Source organism: Bos mutus, chromosome 12 (genome assembly GCF_027580195.1).
Source record: "Bos mutus isolate GX-2022 chromosome 12, NWIPB_WYAK_1.1, whole genome shotgun sequence".
Lineage (NCBI taxonomy): Eukaryota > Metazoa > Chordata > Mammalia > Artiodactyla > Bovidae > Bos > Bos mutus.
In genome coordinates this window covers 81,660,131-81,684,041 of record NC_091628.1, presented here as the reverse complement: position 1 = coordinate 81,684,041, position 23,911 = coordinate 81,660,131, and the positions used below count along the sequence as shown (strand labels likewise).

At 47.3% G+C, this 23,911-nt stretch overlaps 1 long non-coding RNA gene across 1 annotated transcript; it reads left to right on the top strand.

The window, feature by feature from the left end:
• Window positions 1–2,066: 2,066 nt before the first annotated feature.
• Window positions 2,067–4,507, top strand: LOC138990274 (uncharacterized). The gene is made up of 3 exons (XR_011466395.1): window positions 2,067–2,140; window positions 2,257–2,360; window positions 3,397–4,507. It is a non-coding gene; the product is annotated as an uncharacterized lncRNA (long non-coding RNA).
• Window positions 4,508–23,911: the final 19,404 nt, after the last annotated feature.

The window sequence follows — 23,911 nt, the reverse complement described above, 5'->3', positions numbered from 1 at the left end:
CCCGGGTTGGGAAGATACCCTGGAGAAGGAAATGGCAACCCACTCCAGCATTCTTGATTGGAAAATCCTATGGACAGAGGAGCCTGGTGAGCTACAGTTCATGGGGTCACAAGAATCAGACACGACTTAGGGACTAAACCACCACTGCCAGTGGGTAGGAATCCACCTGCCAATGCAGGAGACTGCGTTTTGTCCCTGATCTGGGAAGATTCCACGTGCCAAGGAGCATGTGGAACTAAGCCCATGCACCACATCTACTGAGCCTGTGAGCTAGAGACCAAAAACTGCAACTGCTGAGCCCACGTGCCGCAACTGCTGAAGCCCCAGAACCGGGGCTCCACCACAAGAGCAGCCACCACAACGAGAGACCCATGCACCGCAACCAGAGAGCAGCTCCCGCTCGCCACAGAGAAAAGCCCCAACACAGCAATGAAGACCCAGCACAGCCAAAAATAAATAAATCAATCTTAAAAAAAAATCAGCAGCTGAAAACTTTGGGAGAGAAGCCGCAGACCGCTGGGCCTGGACTGCCTTCGTCGGGTCAATAGGAGGATTCGTGTCTCTGCCTGTCCCTGACATGAGATTCATTCCCGGTGCTGTGCAAAGTGTGGGGAAGAGATTGAAAACAAAATCTGCTCCTAAGGCCGAAAACCTCTCCATGATGGTAGAAGAGAAAGAAAACGGTTTGACTATTGAGCAAGCGTTAAACCAGAATGTGATGGGTATGGCAGGCAGTCTGCTGAAGGGATGCAGACAGGAAGTAGCCTCGTTCTTAGGCTGCTCAGTGGGTACATGAATTACATCTGCAGGTTTCACAACGAGGAGTCAGATGACAGTTCGGGCCCATCTTCTCCCCGGGCACTGGGAGCCAAGGCCTTATCTCCTCTGACTTTGCAAAGGGACAGCTCCAGGCCCTGGAGGAAACGATTGTGTCGTAAGACTGGCAAGTGGCTTCCTTGACCATTAAAACGATTTACCCAAGTTTGAAAGGACAGAGAAAAAGAAATTCTGAAAGAAAAGGGGGAGGTTGGAGAAGGCTTTTTCCCCGCTTTCAGCTACAAGCAGTAAGCCTCTATTCTTAACTTATACTTGCCCTTACAAAAGCCACCCCTGTCAGACAAAGGCAAATATTCTATGCTATCACTTAGATGGGGGCTTCTGAGGTGGTTCGGTGGTAAAGAATCTGCCTGGCAATGCAGGAGACCTGGGTTCGATCCCTGGGTTCGATCCCTGGGTTGGGAGTGACAACCCACTCCAGTATTCTTGCCTGGGAAATCCGATGGACAGAGAAGCCTGGCAGGCTACAGTTCATAAGAGTCGTAAAGAGTCGGACAGGAGTGAGCGACTGAACATTCAAGGAGACACCACTTATGTGTAATCTAAAAAAATAAATGTACACAAAAGAGACAGAGAGAAACTAGTGGTTATCGGTAGGGAGTGGGAAGGGGGGAGGGGCAAGATGGGGAAGGGGATTAAGGGACAGAAACCACTGTGAATAAACCAGGTTAGCACCGAGGGTATGTTGTACAGCACAGGGAACAGCCGTTGTTTAGCAGTAACTTTAAATGGGAGTATAATTATAAAAACACTGAATCGGAATGTTGTACACCTGGCACTAATATAATATTGTGAATCAACTATACCTTAATTAAAAAAAACAAAAAACCACCCACACCTGACTCGGGAGTCGGGGACTCCTGGTTCAGAGGGACCAGCCTGGCGAGGACACGGCAGGCGGAGAAACCCGCGGGTGTGGGTGCGGTTTCCACCTTCGGATGAGCTGCACCCCCCACCCCGTCCCCTGCAGTCAAAGAGATGGCAGGGGGCTCCGCGGTCCTGGCGAGAGAAACCCTCGGGGCAAAGCGGGGATTCACTGGGGGGGGGCTTCTGTCTCCGTTCCTTGCCCCCACGCAGCCTTTACGCCCTCCCCACCCCCACCCTCGGCCAGGCTCACGCTTTTCTCTCTGATCCTGACTCACAAGCTAAGGTTTCTATAATGGAAAACGAGAGGGAAAAAAAAAAAAACGAGCGTCAGGTGATGAGTCAGAGCCATTCAACAGCAATTTAAGACGCTCTGCTGGAAGGACTGCCGCTGGGGCTGCAGCGGGAAGCAAAGGAGAACGCGAGCTGCCGGAACACGGTGGGGTGGGGTGGGGTGGGGTGGGTGGGGGGAAGGGGGAGGGGAGGGAGAGGGGGAGGGGAGGGAGAGGGGGGCGGGAGCCTGAAGCACACAGGTTTTCTCCCCTTCCCTACTAGGAGTCTCTTCGCAACCTACCACCCCTCCGGAAATGCCAACCCCCCCCGGAGCCCGCCTCCCTCCAGCCTCCTGCTTTCCTAAAACCTCCCCCAGGAGCCCCCAGGTGGGTTTCTAGCAAAGCAATCAGAGCTCAAGAAAAGATCTCCAGTAAATCATAAGGTCAAACTCTCCGTCTTCAGATTGGTCCTGGCCCGATGTCCTTAGGCAGGTGATTGCTGGTCTGACCTTCAATAAAATGTGGCCACCTGCTGCCATTGACTGGACATCCAGTCATTCCTGCACTCATTCATTCTTTCTACAAAAATGGGGTGATGGTCAGCTTTGTGAAGGGTATTGCTCAGATGGTGTGGATATAGGACAGATGCTGCCTCTGTGTGTTCCTAGAGAGAACAGATATTTGGAGCTGTGTGTGTGGGGGGTGGGGTGGGGGGGTCAGAGCCATCCAGCCCCCAGAGAGGCTTGAGTGGGGCCCCAGGAGTCACCTGGGCCTTCCAAAGTAGCGCTAGTGGTAAAGAATCCACCTGCCAATGCAGGAGACACAGAGGCGTGGGTTTGATCCCTCGGTCAGGAAGATCCCCTGGAGAAGGAAATGGCAACCCACTCCAGTATTCTTGCCTGGAGAATGCCATGGACAGAGGAGCCTGGTGGGCTGCAGTCCACAAGGTCACAGAGTCGGACCTTAGTCCGGCTGAGCACAGCAGGAGTCACCTGGCATGTGGTCTAATCCTGCTACACCTCACTGTCCTGAAGAAGGTTCAGTAGAGAGACCAGAAAAGCTTTCTTGTAATATACCCAATAGCAGAGAAGCCTGCGAGGGTGGCTTAGCCCTGGCTCTTGGCGCAAATCTGTGATCAGCTGTGCAGTCAGGGGCACCTTCTTCGTCTTTTCAGGCTCCCCGACCTCAGGTGCCTAGATTCCCATTAACTCTAGTCGGCCAGGTGATGCAGGTGATACAAGGAATGCTGTTCACATTTATCGTTATCCCTGAATACTTACTCCCGAATACGAGTAGGCATCTGTAGTGGAGCAGGACTCCATGGGGCCTTCCTGGGAAGACCCCTTCCGCATATCCCCTGCCCCTCTCTGAACTATCTAGGTAATAACAGGATGTGATGCACATTTTCTGAGTTGTTTTGCAGGTGCTAATATGGAAGACGTTAACTACTTGATGACCAGGAGCATGAAGCCCCCAGACCTACTGGCTCCTAAGGATTGATCATGATAACCCCTGTGACCCCGCCCTATGACCTCACCATCAACCAATCAGAGAACAGTACATGAACTGGAACTCCCCTTCCTCACCTTCCCTGTGAAAAGGCTTGCCTGAACCTCTTGGGGGGAGTTTGGGGGGGTTGATCACAAGCTGCCTTGGACTCCTTGCTTGGTGCCCTGCAAACAATGCTGCACTTTCCTTCACCAACACTGTGTCAGTAGATTGGCTTGACTGCTCGAGGGCAAGCAGATCCAGGTTTGGTTCAATAACCCATCACTGTGTAATAAAGTATCCTTCTCAGAGCACTGAGAAGGTCTCAGTCTGCAGGACTGCTTCAGTGAACTTGCATCATTTCCACGGATCAATCTCTAGGTTCAGGTGTTAAAAGAATAAATAAATCTTTACCTCTGTCACTTGCCACTGGAGAAGAAAGGAAGCTTAATACTTGGTGACAGCATTATCAGCATCAGTACCTTGTCCTGCAAAGGCGGTGCTAGTGGTAAAGAACCTGCCTGCCAATGCGGGAGATGTAAGAAATGCGGGTTCAATTCCTGGGTGGGAAAGATCCACTGGAGGAGGGCATGGCAACCCACTCCAGTATTCTTGCCTGGAGAATCCCATGGACAGAGAAGCCTGGCGGGCTATGGTTCACAGGGTCACAAAGAGTCGGATGTGACTAAATCGACTGAGCACACAGAACCTGCAAAACTCAGCCAAAGAAATCTTGCTCCCCCCACCAAGTTCCGTTGAAAGTGGGTGACTTAATATCAGGAAAATGTAGTTTTGTGACCACAAGATAAATTGTTTCAACAGTGAAATGTCAAATTCAAAAAATTAACTTCTAAATTTTTTAATATAACCTTATAATATAATCAAATTGTTTTTGAGGATATGTCAGATTTTTTTTGTAACCCATGAACTTGGTCTTTGATATCCTGCTTCAGCATTAACCAGGTATCAATTTTAACACCCAGTCACACCCGTTCAGTGAAAATGAATATTCCATGCATCTGTAGTCACTGAGGACTCTGAGTCTGTCAGACTGAGTCTTCACAGTTCTGAATGGCTGGCCATGGGGAAGTTGGGAGGGGTGAGGAAGGGACGATGAGGCAAATATCAAAGGGTAACCAAAAGAGCTGAAGGAAGTGTGAGCTCAAGAGCTCTGACAAAGTTGGTCTTGCAGCTCACCGGACACCCATGCCCCAGGCACTTCTGCTTTGAGACCATGGCTGTCCAGGTGGTGCTAGTGGTAAGGAATCCCCCTGCCAATGCAGAGAATGTAAGAGACACGGGTTTGATTCCTGGGTGGGGAAGATACCCTGGAGGAGGAAATGACAACCCACTCCAGTATTCTTGCCTGGAGAATCCCACGAACAGAGGAACCCAGGGGATTGCAGTTTGTGGGCCTGCAGAGTGGGACGTGACTGAGCACAGCACAGCCCTATTCGGATAAGCAGTTTAGCACCCAGACCCTCATCTTGTCCTCACTTCTGCTCTGAGTTCTTTTGTCCAGAGATCCTCCAGGGCTGGGACCTTGCCTTGTCTCCTTGTCTCCTAAGTCTTGAGGGTCTCCAAAGCCAACCTTGAAACCCTGAGCTTGGACCTGTGCCCCTTCTGGCTGGGGTCGGTTTCTCCAACAAGAACTTTCTTTCACTGCACACCCCTACCTCGGCTGAGTCCCAGGTTTCTAGGATGGGCTGTTTCTGCTCCTGATTTCGCCTGAGCTGAAACCCCATAGTGATGGGAAAGCTGCCATATTAAGGATGGAAACGGGGACTGGATCAGAGCTTTACGTCAAAATAAGCTGGAATTTAAAAAATCTTTAAAAATAAACAAGGAAAGGAAGAAAAACATATCATAGGTACAGGCATTTTAAAAAACAGCTCTTGTACCAAGCCTCATAATACCTGGCTTTGAGATGATACCCATTGTATCAGTTATGGGGAGGGGGGCCCCCATGGGAACTCGTACCAGATAACTAGGGGAGGGCAAGTAGAAAGCCTCCTGCGGCAGCATCTTACTTCATCTTGATTAGGTGGCTAGAATAGCGGCAGGAAGGCTCAAGATTTTTTTTTTTTTTGGCCATGTAATTAAATGAATTGGAAATCCTGTCTTTTCAAAGCAGGCTTATTAACATTTGACTAAAACGTTTACAATGCTTATGTATTCTTCGTTAAATTTAAATTTTTTATCCCAGAAAAAATATCTCAGACATCAGAAAAGATACAAGAATAATATAATGAACTTCATATATCCTTTACCTGAATTAACCAATTAGTCATTTTTACACATTTTCACTTTTGCTTTCCTGCTTTCTCTCCCTCCCCTTCTCTTGTAAGAACAAAGACGTTCTCTTACCTAATTATAGTACAGCTAGTCAGTCAGGAGATATTTTAACAATGCATCTTATTATCTAACCAACCGTCCAGTAATGTCCTTTTTTCCTGATCCAGGATCTCGTACAGGATCATGCTTCGTGTTTATTTAGTTGTCACACCTCCCTACTTTCCTTTAATTGGGACCAGTTCCTCGGCCCTTTTCTTCAATGCCACTGGCATTTTTCAAGAGGACAGGCCATTTGCTTTGTAGAAGTTGGCTCCATTTTATCTCTGATTGTTTCCTCGTGATTACAATCAGCTTCCCTCCTGATTAGAATCGGGTCATTCATTTTTGGCAGGATATCTACATCAGGGCTCTTGGATCCTTCTCAGAGCATCACCTCAGGGGGGCTGTGATGCTGGTTCTTCTCATTATTGGTGATCAAAGAACTGCCATCCGAGAACTTTTCCAGCAGTCCAGTGGTTAAGACTCCCCATTCCAATGCATGGGGGCACAGGTTCGATCCCTGGCCGGAGAACTAAGATCCCACATGCCACACAGTGTGGCCAAAACCCTCCACCAAAGCCAAAACTGCCAAGTTTCCTTTTTTTCCTTTGTAATTAATAGCATTTTTAAATTGTGGGAATTTAACTAATACAATGCCATTGTATGAGTCAGGGTTTTCCAGAGAAACTAAACCAGCAGGATGTGCATCTGAGCGTCTGTGCCTGAGCACACGTACAGAGAGAGAAACTGCTTTTAAGGAACTGCTCAGTTGTAGGGGCTGTCGAGTCCACACTCTGCAGGGTAGGCTGGTAGCCCGGAGGCAGAAATCTTACTTCCTCTGGGAACCTAGGTCTTTTTCTCCAACCACCTTCTACCTGTTGGATGAAGCCCACCCACATTATGAAAGATAATCTGTTTTGCTCAAAGTCTACTGATTTAAATGTTAATTCATCTTTAAAAATACCTACACAATGGCATTTAGACTGGTGTTGCACCAAATATCTGGCTCAGCCAAGCTGACGTATAGAACTAGTCATCAAATTCTCCAAACTTTCATTCAGTGGTTTTAGCACCGTCGATAATTTTAGCTTTCATCAATCAATATGATGATGGTTCAAAACAGCAAGGTGTCTCTATCACAGAGCAAGGTGACTCTATCATTCCTGCTATATTTACTAGCCTTTAAAAGGGAGAAGGCAATGGCACCCCACTCCAGTACTCTTGCCTGGAAACTCCCATGGATGGAGGAGCCTGAAGGGCTGCAGTCCATGGGGTCGCTAAGAGTTGGACACAACTGAGCGACTTCACTTTCACTTTCCACTTTCATGTACTGGAGAAGGAAATGGCAACCCACTCCAGTGTTCTTGCCTGGAGAATCCCAGGGACAAGGGAGCCTGGTGGGCTGCCGTCTATGGGGGTCACACAGAGCAGTAAAAGAGTAGAAAGTTTCAGATAAAGCCAAGTTTCTCAGAGGTAGTATATATATTATATATATAAATGGTTACTTTTCTATACACGATTCCACAGTTTCATTTTTAAAATGATTAAATATCTTCTTCTTTTGGAACTTATTCGGAGTATATTGTGACATATGGAGCCAGCTTAATTTCCCCCCAGATAATTCCTCTATTTTCCTAACACCATTTGTTGAAAAGCCATGTTTTTCTCCAATGATCTGATACGACACCTTTATCAAATTCTAAATTCCCATAAATCTGGGTCTGTTTTTAATATACTTATTTATTTATTTATTGGCTGCACTGGGTCTTCACTGCCGCACGAGGGCTTTTCTCCAGTTGCAGAGAGCCAGGGCTATCCTCTAGTTGCAGTGCTCCTCGCTGCACTGGCTTCTCTAGCTGTGGAGCACCGGGTCTAGGCCCTCGGGCCTCATTAGTTGCTTCATGTGGTCTCAGCAGTTGTGGCTCCAGGGCTTAGTTGCCCTGCAGCATATGGGATCTTCCCGGACCAGGCATCGAACCGGTGTCCCCTGCATTGCAAGGATTCTTAACCACTTGGACCACCAGGGGAGCCCTATTTGGGTCTGTTTTGATCTTTATGTCCCATTCCATTGGTTTGTCTTTTCATGATCCACATTTCCTGTTTTAATTATAGAGTTGCATAATGTGTTATCTGCCAGAAGACGGTCACCTTTGGGTCTCTTGCATTTTGACACATCTTTCGAGCTGAAGACGCCTTTGTTCTGGGCTGTCTTTCAAGGATATGTGTATAGCAGACAGCCTTGGGAGACAGAGGCAGTGTCTCCTGGAAGCAACAGGTACGCGTGGTCCTGCCCATCATGAAAGATGAGGGCTTCCTGAGCGCAGGGTCTCTTTCCATTCACGCAACCCACCTGGCCAATTCAAGTCACTCTGGGAATTGAGGCTTGGGGAAGCCACACAGCAAAATGTTGCCAATGCTGACACTTCAGATTTACCGAGGGGTCTCATGTCTTCTACCAGCACCATGAAACTGTGGTGGGGTAGCTTGTTGGCTCTTAAGAAGGGTAAAATCTCCCACTCTTCCCAGTTCTTGACATTGTCCTGTAGGGAGTCTTTCCTCGGTGGTCTTCTTGTTTAGGATTTTCTGGTATCCTTGTATGTTTATGCGTTCATGTCAACTTCAGAAGTAGTTCATCTAGTTCCCAAAGTTAATTAGTCAAACAAGAACTTGTATTTTTATACGAGTATTAATTTCATTAAAACTTGTATTTTTACATGAGTGTTAATTTCACAAGTTTCTCTGGTGGCTGAGTAGTGAAGAACCTCCCTGCCAGTGCAGGAGATGCGGGTTCGATTCTTGGGCCAGGAAGATCCCCTGGAGAAGCAAATGGCTACCCACTCCAGTATTCTTGCCTGGAGAATCCCACGGACAGAGAAGCTTGGTGGGCTATAGTCCACACGGTCACAAAGAGTCAAACATGACTTAGTGATTTAAACAACAATTTCACAAAGTCATTTAGGGTGAATCTCTGACTTCACTTTTGAAGATTTTTTTTTTTTTTTGTATTCTCATGGTCAGTCTTGTAATCCAGGTTCTTATCAGTTTGCACTTGAACCATAGATCTTAAAAATCATATCTTGAATTTTGTTTTGCACAAAAAGGGAGAAAACCCTATCTCAATAGCAGGATGAAAACCATCGTGGCCGAAACATGGCCTGTCATTGGACAGGGTCTGGGTCCCATCTGTAAAATGAGCAGACCCTACAGGGCTGTCGTGACGAGCCAATGAATTCATGTGTGTGGATCAGGCACGGTAAGAGCTCAATAAATGGTGGCAATTGCTATTACAATTATTTCTTTTTTGTAATAGTGATCTGGCCCCCCAAATCCCAGCTCTAGCCATTTTAATATGTGCAGATCTGTTGGTGAGGAAGCTCAGGATAGCCTTTACAAAACAGGAATGATTTATTGGACACCTATCCAACATGGCTACATTAACTTGATGAATATGGTTATGACCGTCTATAAATAAAATCCTCTCTCTCAAATGTATCTTTTCATTAAAAAACACTTTACATTTCTCATGGAGGCCACCACTTCATCATTTTTACAATTTAATGAGGATGAAAGACTTATGCAGAAGGGATAGTAATGGATGGCTTTGTTCTATATCAGAACTATTACAATTCTGAGTTCTCTGCCCTTGAAAAGTTTGCTTCACAGATTAATGTTGACTGGAGCTGTTATATAAAATACTCTGTAAAAACAGGCCACTGAGGCAATTCAGAATTAAGTAGAAAAAATTTCTCATTTGCTTTTCATTTTCTGGACATGTGTAGAACCCAAATAACTTTATCGTCTTGTAATGACAAATTAATGCAAAATATGACAAACAATGCAAAACTTTGTAAAAAAGCTCAAGTTTGAAATAAAAACAAACCAAAAAAATCCCACAACAACGGAGGGCACAGCAGTCTTCAGTGTTTTTAACTGGAATTTGGTTATTTGCTTTATTCCAAGGTATAGTTTTCAATTCTCATTATTTTATTTGCCTATTAAACACTCTGCCTTTTATGCCATAATAAAGGGTCTGAGTGATTCCAGAGTAACATGATAGCCTTTTGTTGTTTCAAGCCTAAATCTGAAATGTGAAGGGAGTGCCAAGTTGTTGGGAATAGGTTCCTAGGCATGGTAACCTTTTGCAGAGGCTGGAACAGAAGTCAGGCAAGACCCATGAGGGGTTCTGGAGCAGCCACTGGGATGGGAGGTGTGGCCTCCCAGCCCCACACCATGCCCCTGTCCCCAAGACCCATTCCAGCTAGGAACCAAGAAGCTAGTTCACATCAGCTGGTTAGACAACCAGCCTATTTATGGTTTCTCTCAGAATGTTCTTTGCAACCCCATGGACTGTAGCCCGCCAGGCTCCTCTGTCCATGGGATTCTCCAGGCAAGAATACTGGAGTGGGTTGCCATGCCCTCCTCCAGGGGATCTTCCTGACCAGGGATCGAACTCACATCTCCTGAGTCTCTTGCACTGAAAGCAGATTCTTTACCAAGAATACTGGAGTGGGTTGCCATTTCCTTCTCCAGGGGATCTTCTCGATCCAGGGATCAAACCCATGTCTCCCGAGTCTCTTGCATTGCAAGCAGATTCTTTACCCACGGAGCCATTGGGGAAGCCCACCAGAAGGTTCTAGCTAAAACCACATTCTCTATTTTTTCTGAGGAATATTTTCTATGGGCCTCTTCGGGTCCATTCTCTGCCCACCCCACCCCACCCCTAGTCTGCTCTGTGCCCCAGGAGGCTGTCTAGGAGAACTGCCCACTGGGCTGCCTTGCTCGGGCTTCTGGTTGGGTTCAGCCAGTGGGAGGCTGGGAGGTGGAGAGGTAGGTCAGGGCATCTCTCCTCCCTGGTGGCGGCTCCGGGTTCCAGGACCTGCTCTCTCCTTCAGTCTCACACTGGTAAGGTCTCCACCACAGCCAGGTGCTTGATCGATGTGCATCTCCCCCCAGCCTCACCCACACGCTTTTCTGCTTCTGGTTCCTACAGACTAGTCTCACTTCCCCACCTTTGCCATCTGTTGTCTGCTGGGGTGGGTGTGAGTTTCTTAGAACTGCCGTAACAAATTACGGTTACGCTGTAACCATCATAAAAAAACCACCAACTGGGTGGCTTAGAAGAGCAGAACTTTATTCTCTCAAAGCTCTCGAGTCCAGGAGTCCAATAGCCAAGTGCCAGCCGTTGGCAGGGCCAGGCCTTCTCGGAAGGCTCTAGCAGAGACTCTGTTCTAGACATTTCCCTTAACTTCCGGTGCTGCCGGTCAGGCATCCTGGGCTTGTAGCCGCCTCACTCCAGTCTCTGCCTTCCTCATGACGCTGTACCTCTGCATCCCGTCTCTTCCTAGAAAGACGCCAGGTGGGACTTCCCTGGTGGTCCAGCGGCTGAGACTCTGCTCCCAAGACAGGGAGCCTGAGTTAGATCCCTGCTCAGGGAACTAGATCCCACGTGCTGGAGCTAAGCGGTCTCACACTGCAACTAAAGATGCTGTGTGCCACAACTAAGACCCTCTGCGGCCAAATAGATAGATAAATATTAAGAAAAAAAAAAAGACACCAGTCATATTGGACAAAGGGCCCATCCTACTCTAGGACGACCTCCCCTTCACTTGATGACATCTGCAAAGACCATGTCCAAATCAGGTCACGTTCCCAGGAAATGGCATCCTCTCCTTCTGGGGACTCAATTCAACCCACACCAGGGCCTGAGCGATGTCAGGCCCCCAGGCGTCTCTCTCTCCCTCCAGATTCTCCTGCCCCCAAGTCTCCTCCGCTGGTACTTCCTCCCCACCTTTAAGACGCTCCCCCGATTGATTTTACAATCACCTCAAATGAAGCCCCCCTGAGAACTCTTCTTTCTCACCTGGCCCTATGACCGCCACCCTAGTTTCAGGCATTCACTTCCTTTGCCCTGCCCCGGTCTCCTAAGGAACCTCCCCACTGCCCGGACCCGAGCCGGCTGTGCACTTTCTCTGCTAACAGTGATGAGTGCAGTCGTCAGTCGCCATGCTATACACATGAAGGGAAGGACTTTGAGTTGAAAGTCTCTTCTCTGTCATGTCTGCACTGAAATTGACCATGGCTGAAGGACTACTGCTACCAGCATAGCCCTTATAACCCTGAGGGGAATCGGTTTCCAAATGAAATGAGAATGATGTGGGTAGAGGAAGAACTGAAAGGAAATAGAGACTGAAAGAACGGAGCCACTGACGACATCACAGAGCAGCTGGCTCAGCCAGCCCGGAAGCCTGTCTCATCTTTGGACTTTCAAGCACGTAGCCAAAAAAAATGTCCACGTTACCTCCATCAGTGTGGCTTGGGGCTTCTCTTACTTGCAGTCAAAGACAAGTACATGATGAGTGTTTTTCCTTTTTTCTAAGTCTAAGCAGATAGGGGGAAATGAAAGACAAATCAGAAAACAAGTTCTCTGGATGTGAGGTGGCCAGATCAGGATTTGAGGCCGCCTGGTTCTCAGTGTCAGGATATCTATGGGGATAAATAACTTCTACTCTCCCTGGATCCCAGGACTTTCAGCCTCACCAGGTCTGTCCTGAATGGGTGCCACAAACTGGCTTATGGCTTGAAGTCCAAAGGCAGGAGAGTATGGGGTGAGCTAACCTCTGCAGGGCTTGGGAAGAACAGGTCACCAAACTAGACCCGGGGAGAAGGCAGCTTTTCCAGGCGTCTGGAATAAGGTGTTGGAAAGAGTAGAGACAGCAAGTCTGTTCAATCAGAAGAAAGGCGGCAATTATAGAGCTGGGTCCCGGAGACAGTGGACTTCTGGATAGACATGAGGACTGAATACAAATATTTACATCTACTCCATCAACTCACTAAATGACAGTGAGGATGGTGAAAAAATAATTGTTTTTTTTTTAATGTATCAATTCAAAGAGTTGGAGAGAAGTTAATATTGACAAGTTTAGAAGCTGAAAATCAGATAGATGAGTGGTGAGTAACTTAGCCCATTCAGGAGCTGGCTTCAAAATTTTATAATAAGGAAGCTATACAATAACTCAAATCGCACACACCCATGCACACATGCACACCCATCTCAGGAATCAGCAGCACCAACACCTCGGGGAACATACATGAAGGTGGGGCAGCACGTGGAATCAGACGATTAAGCTCCCCCCACCATCCATTCCTGGGTTTCCCTGGAGGCTCAGACAGTAAAGAATCTGCCTGCAATGTGGGATACCTGGGTTTGATCCCTGAGTTGGGAAGAGCCCCTGGAGGAGACCATGGTGACCCACTTCAGTGTTCTTGCCTGGAGAATCCCTTGGACAGAGAACCTAGTGGGCTACAGTCCCTGGGGTTGCAAAAGAGTCAGACACGACTGAGCGACTAAGCACAGCACAGCACCATCCATTCCTACACAGCTGGTATATCTCCTCCCCAGCACGTCCCTGGTGGCTTAGTCTCTGGAAAGGGTAAAATCCAGGGTCAAGGGCTTGGGGACAGCTGGCACGCGCAGGATGTAAATGAAGGTTTACACACTGAATGCTAAGCTCCTCCTCTCCTGCCACCTGACTCAGAGCTCAGGACAGTCACACTCTAGTCTGAATCAAAAAATATCTAAAAACGCCAACTTCTGGGTTCTGCAATAAAATGGCTCATGCAGATTTCCCTAGCATGAAAACCATGCACACAGAACTTCCAAGCAGCTCTTCAGATCCCTTCGCTTAAACATGAACTGATGACCAAGAATCACAGGACATTTGAGGAAAAGCAACACGGAGGGGCCAGAGACTAGATAGGGGAAGAACTCTTCAAAATACCCATGGGCATAGTCTAAAAGTTAGGAGAGAAGACGCGGTCATCAGAAAGACATGCTGGAGACCATCAAAAATACTTTAGATAATTAAAAAGACTCTGAATCAAAGCTGGTAGGAATTAAGAAAAAATAAATATGGAATTTGGGAAATAAACTGAGGATTTTTCAAAAGTAAAACAATAAAAAAAGTAGGAGGGAGAGGAGAGAAAGGATAAGAAAGACATGATAAGAAAATTAGAGCCTGGTCAAGAAGGAACAGCATCTAAATAATGGGAGTTGTAGAGGAAGCAATGTGGGTTCAATTCCTGGGTTGGGAAGATCCCTGGAGAAGGAAACGGCAACCCACTCCAGTATTCTTGCCTGGAAAATTCCATGCTCAGAGGAGCCTGGTGGGCTACAGTTAATGGGGTCACAGAGAGTTGGACATGACTGAGCACACATGCAGACACAGAGGAAGCAGGGGATATGGAAGGGAGAGAATGAAAATTCCAGAACCCAAGGACAGGAGTTTCCATGTGAAAAGGGCCCACTGAGCGGCCAGCATAATGGCTATAAATGGACGCCGCAGCAATATATATCACCATGAAATTTCAAATTACTAGAATGCAAGAGATGATTCTACAACCTTCTAAAGAGAAACATGTTTTCATACAAATGATCAATAACCAGAATGGCTTGGGCTTTGCAATAGCAACACTGAAAGCTCAAATGGAGGAATGTTTTCAAAGTTCCCAGGGAAAATGGCTTTCAGCTGGAATTCTACAGCCAGCCCAGTGTCAATCAAATGGGAGAGTAGAATAAAAATGTTTTCACTCAAGACCTTAGGGAAAAAAATCTCCCTCCCGTGTCTCATTTCTCAGCAAGCTATACAGAAAAGTTCCCCACCAAAAAAAAAAAAAAAAGCAATAAATCAAGAAAACAAGACAACAAAAAAAGACATGGGATACACAATATAAGAGGTGACAAAGCAGAGAGGCAAAGAGGACCCCAGGATACTTTTAAAAGGCTCTGTCTTCCAAATTGGAGTTCTTCAGAAGCTTCCAGAAGAAACCTCTTTAAGATGATGAAGTTGATAGAACATTTAGTGTATCTGACCATTTTGAGAAGCGATTTACTAAACCAAGGAAGATTTGGAGGTTGAATTAGTAAAAATATATAGAAAAGAAAGCAAATTTTTAAAAGAATAATTAACTCCAGGGAAACCGAACTATGGTATTGTGCAGAGAAGTAAAAACTGGTTTCAGTACACTAGGTAGCTTATGTGAAAGCAGCATTTCCATGACATAATAATGTGACGGGGAACATTGAAAGAAAGAAAGAAAGTGTCCAGCTCTTTGCAGCCCCGCGGACTGTAAGCTACCATGCTCCTCCGTCCATGGGATTTTCCAGGCAAGAGTACTCGAGTGGGTTGCCATTTCCTTCTCTAGAGAGTCTTCCCAACCCAGGGATTGAACCCAGGTCTCCCGCATTGTAGGCAGACACTTTACCATCTGAGCCACCAGGGAAGTCCTGGAATATTAATATTAATCTAACTAAATAAATCTAATATAATAATCTAAGTAAATAAATCTAATACAATAATAAATAAATCTAACTAACTATTAATCTAACTAAAATTACTATAAAGCTGTACTGGGTGGACACCAGTGTGCATTTGCAGCTGGGGCAAATGGCAAGGTATGTGTGTTGCTGTTGTTCAGTCACTCAGTCGTGTCTGATCCTATTCAACCCCATTGACTGCAGCACACCAGGCTTCCCTGTCCTTTACCAGCTCCTGGAGTTTGCCCAAACTCATATCCATTGAGTTGGTGATGCCATCCAACCATCTCATCCTCTGTTGCTCCCTTCTCCTCCTGCCCTCAATCCTTCCCAGTATCAGGGTCTGTGAAGAAGAGCTAAATTCCTTTGGTCTACAGTAGGAAGCTAATATATACAGTTGAAAACTGAGAAACCAACAAGTAGTTATGTAAGCATGCTATTTGGAGATAAACCCTCAGACTGTTTGAAACAGTTCAAAGTGGTGCCTCTAGGGAGTGGAAATTGGCTGGGGGAAGGAAAATGGTGGATCGCGATTTTGTAAAACAAGTCTTGTAGAGATCTTTGCCTTTTTAGACTGCATGTACTGATTTGATTTAAAAAGCTAATTAAAAAAATATACTACATTAGTACAGAGTATTCAAGATGGATTGTGTTTGGGCAATCATTTTGATTCAGGTGGGTGAGGGCAGATTTCACGCAGCCAAATCTCTGGTGAGAAGGCTTTCTGGGTGCCTCACCTCTATCTTGTCAAAATAAACTTGGGGTAGCAGGTGGCCGGCCCCTCTGCACACAGTCTTGCTGAGCTACTGACTAAGGGAATGGTAATCTGAAAGCCTCGCACCACTGTTTACTGAAGAAGAACAAAGAAGGGCTCTTGCAGTGCTGTTTCCTAGCTCTGCGGCTAAAACCACATTGTTTAGGGTCCACCATTCTTTGAAATTTTTTTTAATTGCGTTCAGAGAGAAATTTCAAAGACCAGTCAAAAGGCTTCACATGCACTTAATCACTACTAAATAACATACCGACCTGGTAATCTGTTCTAACAACAGCACCGAGGAAATTGGAACCGCGCCTTGGAGAGTTTACATCTAAACACACCTGACGTGTTTACAGAAATGGACACATGCCCATGTCTCAGCTGTACCATCCGGCTTTCTGCACTGGTCATCACACACCTTCGAGTGACTCACGGTGCTTTAGAAGTTGTATTTTCCCCAGGAAAGATTCAGTAGTGTTGATGGGAGACAGGAGTTCCAGCTTACAGTTCGTAGTTTTGAGTGTTGTCTTCAGTGGCCCACACCCCGCCTCCATACGCTCATGGGCTCTGAAGCTGCTCCTGAAAGGCACACAGAAGCACAGGGCCCACCGTGCCCGGCGGCCTCTATTGTGCTCATGCATGACAGCGGAAGCTGTGTGCCAGCCTCTGTTATTGATACTCCCTGTTGTGTTTAGAAAAAACCCAGATGCTCAGGCTACAACCCCAAAATGCTGAATCTGGGTCTAGGGAGGCACAGGCACTGGGGCTCCTCAGATGATGCTCAGGAGCAGCCCAGGTTGAGAACCACTGACAGCTTCCCGATACACACAGGAAAGAACCCCAGGTCTTATCACGGCCCCCAAAGGCCCTACACGACCAGTCTGGTCACCCTGCCCTCGTCCCCTGCTCACCACACTCTGGACGTGGGTGCCTCTTGGCTGGTTTTAGACCCATGAACCCTATTCCCATCTCAAGCACCTGCTCTTGTCAGGATCCCCCAGAATGTTCTTTCCCTTACTCCATGCAGGTCTCTGCTCAGAGACCATTTCAGAGAGGCCCTCCTGGGCTACTCCTAAATATCAGGCTTCACCCCTCACTCAGTTTATTTTTTGCTTCATAGCGCTTATCAACACCTGACACTACATTTATTAGTTTATCTGGCCTGTATCAGCGTCTGGAAAATGGGAGAAGCTTAATAAGTATGTACCGTACAAATAAATGAGTGGATGAGGGTGTAAGTTAAATAACGCAAACTGCCACGCTTGATAAATGTGAGTTTTTTCCCCAATTACACAAAGCCAGCGGTGATGGCACGCCACTCCAGTACTCTTGCCTGGAAAATCCCATGGATGGAGGAGCCTGGTGGGCTGCAGTCCATGGGGTTGCTAAGAGTCGGACAGGACTGAGCGACTTCCCTTTCACTTTTCACTTTCATGCATTGGAGAAGGAAATGGCAACCCACTCCAGTGTTCTTGCCTGGGGAATCCCAGGGATGGGGGAGCCTGGTGGGCTGCTGTCTATGGGGTCGCACAGAGTCAGACACGACTGAAGCGACTTAGCAGCAGCAGCAGCAGCAGTGGCTTCCAGATGCTGCCTGGTGCCAAATCAGGGAACAGCGACCCCTGCTGGAATCTGTACCCGAGTTCCAGAGAGAACAGTCTATTCATGCCAGTCCCAAGAATGAACTGTTTAGAAAAAAAATACATAGTGTATGAAGAGACCTTCGTATGCACATTCATGAAACATTCCTAATAAGGTATTCCCAACATTTACAAAAGCCTTTTGCTGGCACGTTGTCCCAAGTTTTCCCAAGGATGTTCTCTTCTGCCATCTTGTGGACAAACTGGGGAACTTTCAGGAGAGCAGTTTGTGATGGCCTGGCTTCCCTGATAACTCAGCTGGTAAAGAATCCGCCTGCAATGCAGGAGACCTTGGTTAGATTCCTGGGTCGGGAAGATCCGCTGGAGAAGGGATAGGCTTCAGTTCAGTCGCTTAGTCGTGTCCAGCTCTTTGCTACCCCATGGACTGCAGCACCCCAGGCTTCCCTGTCCATCACCAACTCCCAGAGTTTACCCAAACTCATGTCCATTGAGTTGGTGATGCCATCCAACCATCTCATCCTCTGTTGTCCCCTTCTCCTCCTGCCCTCAATCTTTCCCAGCATCAGGGTCTTTTCCAATGAGTCAGCTCTTCATATCAGGTGGCCAAAGTATTGGAGTATTGGAGTTTCAGCTTCAGCATCAGTCCTTCCAATGAATATTCAGGACTGATCTCGGTTAGGATGGACTGGTTGGATCTCCTTGCAGTCCAAGGCTTGGACTCTCAAAAGCCTTCTCCAACACCACAGTTCAAAAGTGTCAGTTCTTCAGCACTCAGATTTCTTTACAGTCCAACTCTCAGATCCATACATGACTACTGGAAAAACCATAGCTTTGACTAGATGGACCTTTGTTGGCTCCCCTCTCCAGTGTTCTTGGGCTTCCCTTGTGGCTCAGCTGGTGAAGAATCCACCCGCAATGTGGAAGACCTGGGTTCAATCCCTGGGTTGGGAAGATCCCCTGGAGAAGGGAAAGACTACCCACTCCAGTATTCTGGCATAGAGAATCCCACGGACTAGACAGTCACAAAGAGTCGGACACGACTGAGCTACTTTCAATTCACTTTTTTCTTTTCTGCTTAGTCAAAAGGAAGAATCTGGGCTGGGCTTGCCCAGGGCCATTCGGTAAAACACCTGTGGTCATTTAACCAGGACCCCAGTGCTACCCAGCTTCTCCGGCTTCTGTTTTTTAGAAACAGGAAGCAACCAAAGTGATGCCCTCGATTGGTGGCTTCTGCTGGGGGACAGTGGAGAGAAGCGTCTGAGGGCCACCTCCCCAGAGCCCAGGCTGGCTCGACCTTTGTAGTCCCATTCTGACACATCCCTGCACCGACCCACCACAGCTAGACTTTGACGATCTGGTCTGGGGACTCAGTAAATGCTGGCCACCTCCACGACAGCAGGCTTTATCTATTTTGTGCGCCTAGTATGTTAAACTGCATTGAGTACCGTGTAGGTGCTGACTTAGTTGAAGGGATGAAATAATAATTGTATTTATGGCGCGCTTACTACTTGCCATGCACTGTAGGAAGCCCGAACACTTTATACGCATTGTCTCCTAAATTAGGCTGACCAGCCTGTCCCAGTTTGCCCAAGAATGTCCCAGAACACCCCCCACCCCCGGTCCCTGACAGACAGGGACAGTGGCCCCCCTATTAGTCAGCCTGGGCTGCCTTAAAATGCCGCAAGCTGAGTGGCTTCGACAACAGGAATTCATTTCCTTACAGTTCTGGAGGCTGGAGGTCCAAGGTCAAGATGCCATCAGGGTTGGCTTTCTGGTGAGGCCTCTCTTTCTGGCTTGGGGATGCTGGAAGCTGGGGGGCTGGAGAGAAGGAGGGAGGGAAAGAGGGGCAGCGGGGTGGTGGGGCAGAGAGCTTTCACTTCTAAGCGCATGAATTCCAAAGCAAGGGCTCCCTCGTTCCCTCCCAGATGGGCCGCCTGCTCTAGGTCGTCAGCACTTACTGGACACACGTGGGCTGTGCTGTCAGCAGCTGAGTGGGATGCATGAAGAATTCTTTGCAGGTTTGAAAACCAAACCAAGGACCCAAGTTAAGATGGATGACCGATTGAAGGTTAGTCTTACTCCAGGTTAACCTTACTGAGGGTGAGTCTCACCGAGATAGAAATCTGCCAAACAGCAGGGGGCAGCTGGGACCGTCCTCTCTGCCCAAAGGGGCCCTTTAGGGAAGGGCTCCCGGCACCTTTTTGCTGGTGATTGCAAAGCTGGGAAACCTGTCAGAGCGAGTTCTGTGAGTTGGCTGCACCTCCCTCCTCTTGCCTGTGGTGATGGGGGCATAGACCATTTTAGGAGCTGCGCGTGAGATGGAAAGTGACCAGGGAAGCACTTCTTCACTCAGCGCTGAGGACAGGACAGTCCCCAGGCACAAAGGCCCGCCGTCTGGACCCATCCTCTGACTCCTGCACGAGTAGAAAGCTCTTAGGGCTTCACAGCAGCCTTCGGCTAAGGATGTGATGTCAGAGGCCTGGCAGGCTTTCTGGAGAAGTCCCGCGTGTCAGGGGCCTCAGCTCACCTCTGATCAAAGGCGGTCAATAAGACAGAGCCCGGCCAGTGCAAGGCTGTCTCGAGGGCACCAGGACAGCAGCCTTACAGATCTGTCCCCTGTTCCCTTTAAACCCATCTATGGAGCATCCAGGGGCTTTCCAGGTGGCGCTAGTGGTAAAGTACCCACCTGCCAATGCAGGAGACATAAGAGACGTGGGTTCGATCCCTGGGTTGGGAAGATCTTCTGGAGGAGGGCATGGCAACCCACTCCAGTATTCTTGCCTGGAGAATCCCATGGACAGAGGAGCCTGGCAGGCTACAGCCCATGGGATTGCAAAGAGTTGGACACGACTGAAGTGACTTAGCACGCACACACAGAATGGAGCCTCCAAGTTCCATTAACACATGCCAAACGTTCCATCAGATAAAAACCCTGGAGCTCTGAATGGTCAGAGGTGAGCAGGATTTGGGAAGCGGGGACAAGGCTGCAGGGGCTGGAGGCGGGCTGTGTCCTCGCTGACACCCCTCAGAGCCCCAGGCCAGTCTTATTGATCGCCTTTGATCGGGGGTGAGCTAAGGCTCCTGACATGCAGGACTTCTCCAGAAAGCCTGCCAGGCCTCCGACATCACAGGATGGAGGCGACTGCAAGGAGAATTGCAGGAGGAGGGGCGGAGTAGCGGGGAATTGGTGTTCAATGAGGATAAGTTTGTCTTGCAAGACGAAAGAAGTTCTGGAGTGGGTCGGTGGTGATGGTTATATAGCCGCGTGGATGCTCATAACACCCCCGGACTCTGTAACTTCAAAATGGCTCAGTGGTGAGCTTTATTTTGTATGTATTGGGTTGGCCAAAAAGTTCATTTGGGTTCGCCCCATCCCTCCCCCACCCCATCTTACAGCTTATAGAAAACCTCGTATGAATGTATTGGTCAACCCAGTATTTTGCCACAACTAAAAAAAAGAGAACAAAACAGCCTGCTCTTCCTCTACGGCCCACGGCCCTCGCTGTGGCTTGCTGGCCCCTCCTCTGTGGCTCACCCCCATGCCCCACCTCCCAAATTGGCTTCCCTGCAGCTGAGACCCTGGGCCTGGCATGGCAAGCTTCAGAGCTGATCTCCACGACACTGGAGGAGCCAGTGATGGACTCTCCCTGGTGCTGGAGGCGTGCAAAACCCAGAGCGACTGGGGAGGGGGTCCCAGTGTTTCCAGAATGTCACAAGATCTTTACAGGAGGGCCTGGCTCTCTTGAAGATGGCAAATGTGTTTAATCCTTTTCCGTGTAATCCTTTGAGAGCAGGATTTCCCAGTTCCCTATACATGCCCCTCTTGCTCACCGAGGCCAGGCCTGGGGTGTCCACCTGGGTATCAGGTGAACCGTGTTTCCTTGAGGTCCCTCAGTCCGGTCCCCTCTTCGCTCTTGGACCTGGTACATCAGCCCTGCCATCACACATCTGCATTTGACAACGTGAAAGGAGATTGGACAGCCTGGTGATGGGGAGGCAGGCACTCGTCCCTGCTCAGAAGGGCTTGGGTTCATGCTGGCTATATGGCTGCGGGCAAGTTAATTAAGCTGGTTATGCCTCAGTTTTCCTATCTTTAAAATGGGGGTATTAAGACATTCTTTAGTATTGTTCAAAGGATTAAATTCATTTAATCCATACTGTCCAGTAAGCATTGGCAGTTGAGAGGCAGGTTTGTGTAGTGGTTGGTGGCCTGGGCTCTGGAGCCAGATGGTGGATGTGACCTTGGGCAGATTACCTGGTTTCTCAGTTCCTGTTTTCTCTCCTTTGTGGAATCAGAATAATAACAGTAATCTATATTCTAGGGCTGTTGCCAAGGCTACATGCTTGTAAACTTGACACAGTAAAGCGCTTCACAGGCCGTCTGCCCACATTCAGGGTCCAGTACATGTTAACCACTATCATTTGTCATAGAAAAAAATGAAGCAAAAAAAAAAAAAAGTCCAGAATGCATGGCTACAATGGTTAATAGAAATCAAACTGGAACATACATTTAATGAAGTAACTTTTTAAAAATTCTAAAATAAACCACAGAATAAATATCTTAGTACCCTGAAAGAAATAAAGAACCACCACCAAAAAAAAAAAAAAAAACATTATGGAGGCATGTGGAAGCAAAACAAGAATAGGCTGATAAGACTCATGTGGACATTATAACCACTTTTAAAAATATTGTCCACCAAAAAGTGTATAGACAGGAAATGCTAGAAAGGGTGTGGTGAGAAGGGGCCCCTCCGACACTGGTGGTGGGAATGCAAACTGGTGCAGCTGCTACGGAGAACAGGATGGAGGTCCCGCTACGGTACTAAACATAGAGCTGTTGTGTGATCCAGGAATCCCGCTCCTGCGCATATATCCAGAGAAAACCATAATTTGAAAAGATTATGTCCACTACAGCACTGTTTACAATCGCCAGGACATGGAAGCAACCTAAATGCCCACCGACAGAGCAATGGGTAAAGAAGATGTGGTGCATACGGACAATGGGATATTATTCAGCCATAAAAGGGATAAAATAATGCCATTTTCAGCAACATGAATGGACCTGGAGATTATCATACTAAGTGAAGTTAAGTCAGACAGAAAAAGACAAATATACGATATCACTTACATGTGGAATCTAAAAAATGATACAAATAATCTTATTTACAAAACAGAAAAAGACTCACAGACCCAGAAAACAAACTTATGGTTATCAAACAGGAAAGGGGAGAGGGAGGGATAAGTTGAGAGTATGGGATTAACATATGCACACTAGTATATATAAAATAGATAATCAATAAGGACCTGTTGTATAATATGCACAGGCAACTCTACTCAATACTCTATAACAACCTACATGGATTAGAATCTGAAAAAGAATAGACATGTATATAAATAACCTAATTACTCTGCTGTACACCTGAAACTAACACAATATTGTAAATCAACTATACTCCAATATAAAAATTAAAAAACAAAAACAAAACAGAAAAACCCCCAATATTCTGGCTTTTAGGTAAAAGCAATGAAATCCTGCTATTTCCAAGGAATTCATTTCCATTTCAGACATTCTCCCAACCCACACAGGATCGTACTTGAACACAGCCAACGTTAAAGTCAGTGAATTATTTTGGTTAAACACCGATCAGCCTGGAACTTAGAGAAAGGTGTAAGGCACAGAAAAATGGGGGCCAGGGAAAGGGCAGAAGACCAGAGGTCGTGGATCTGGCCCCAAGTATCCCCCCGGCCACTCCTCCCCCGTGACACCTGCCACTGTTAAAAGTTTTGTGAACAAAGTCCAAAACACCCATGGTGGCTCCCAGCAGTATTGATTCTGTTTGGAAGAAATGGGAAGATTAAAGCAAGTTTATTCTGAAAGAAGAAAGAAAGAAAGTGAAGTCACTCAGTTGTGTCCAACTCTTTGCAACCCTAGACTATAGCCAACCAGGCTCCTCCATCCATGGGATTCTCCAGGCAAGAACACGAGTGGGTTGCCATTTCCTTCTCCAAGGGATCTTCCTGACTCAGGGATCAAACCTGGGTCTCCCACATTGCAGGCAGATGCTTTACCATCTGAGCCACCAGGGAAGTCTAAAAACTCACCTCTAATGATCAAAGTGCCCTGATCATTAGATCAGGGGTGAGTGATGGAAGTGCAGAAGAGAGACAGCCAAACTGCTGTCAGGGCAACATGAACATGTTCTTGTTCAAAACCTGCCAACCATACCTGTAGCAGGCGTGAGCAAAATCTTAAAGGGTCTAGAGATAAGAAAGGAAGCTGTAAACAAACAAACGGAACCAGCTGGGACCAAGATGGCAGCAGAATCTGATCTCCGACAGACCCTGAGTCTCATTAGACACTGATTTTACTACATTAGCATCATTAGCATATTAGATGATACCAACAGCCATGACTGGACACCGAGGACCAGAAAAGCATAAGCAG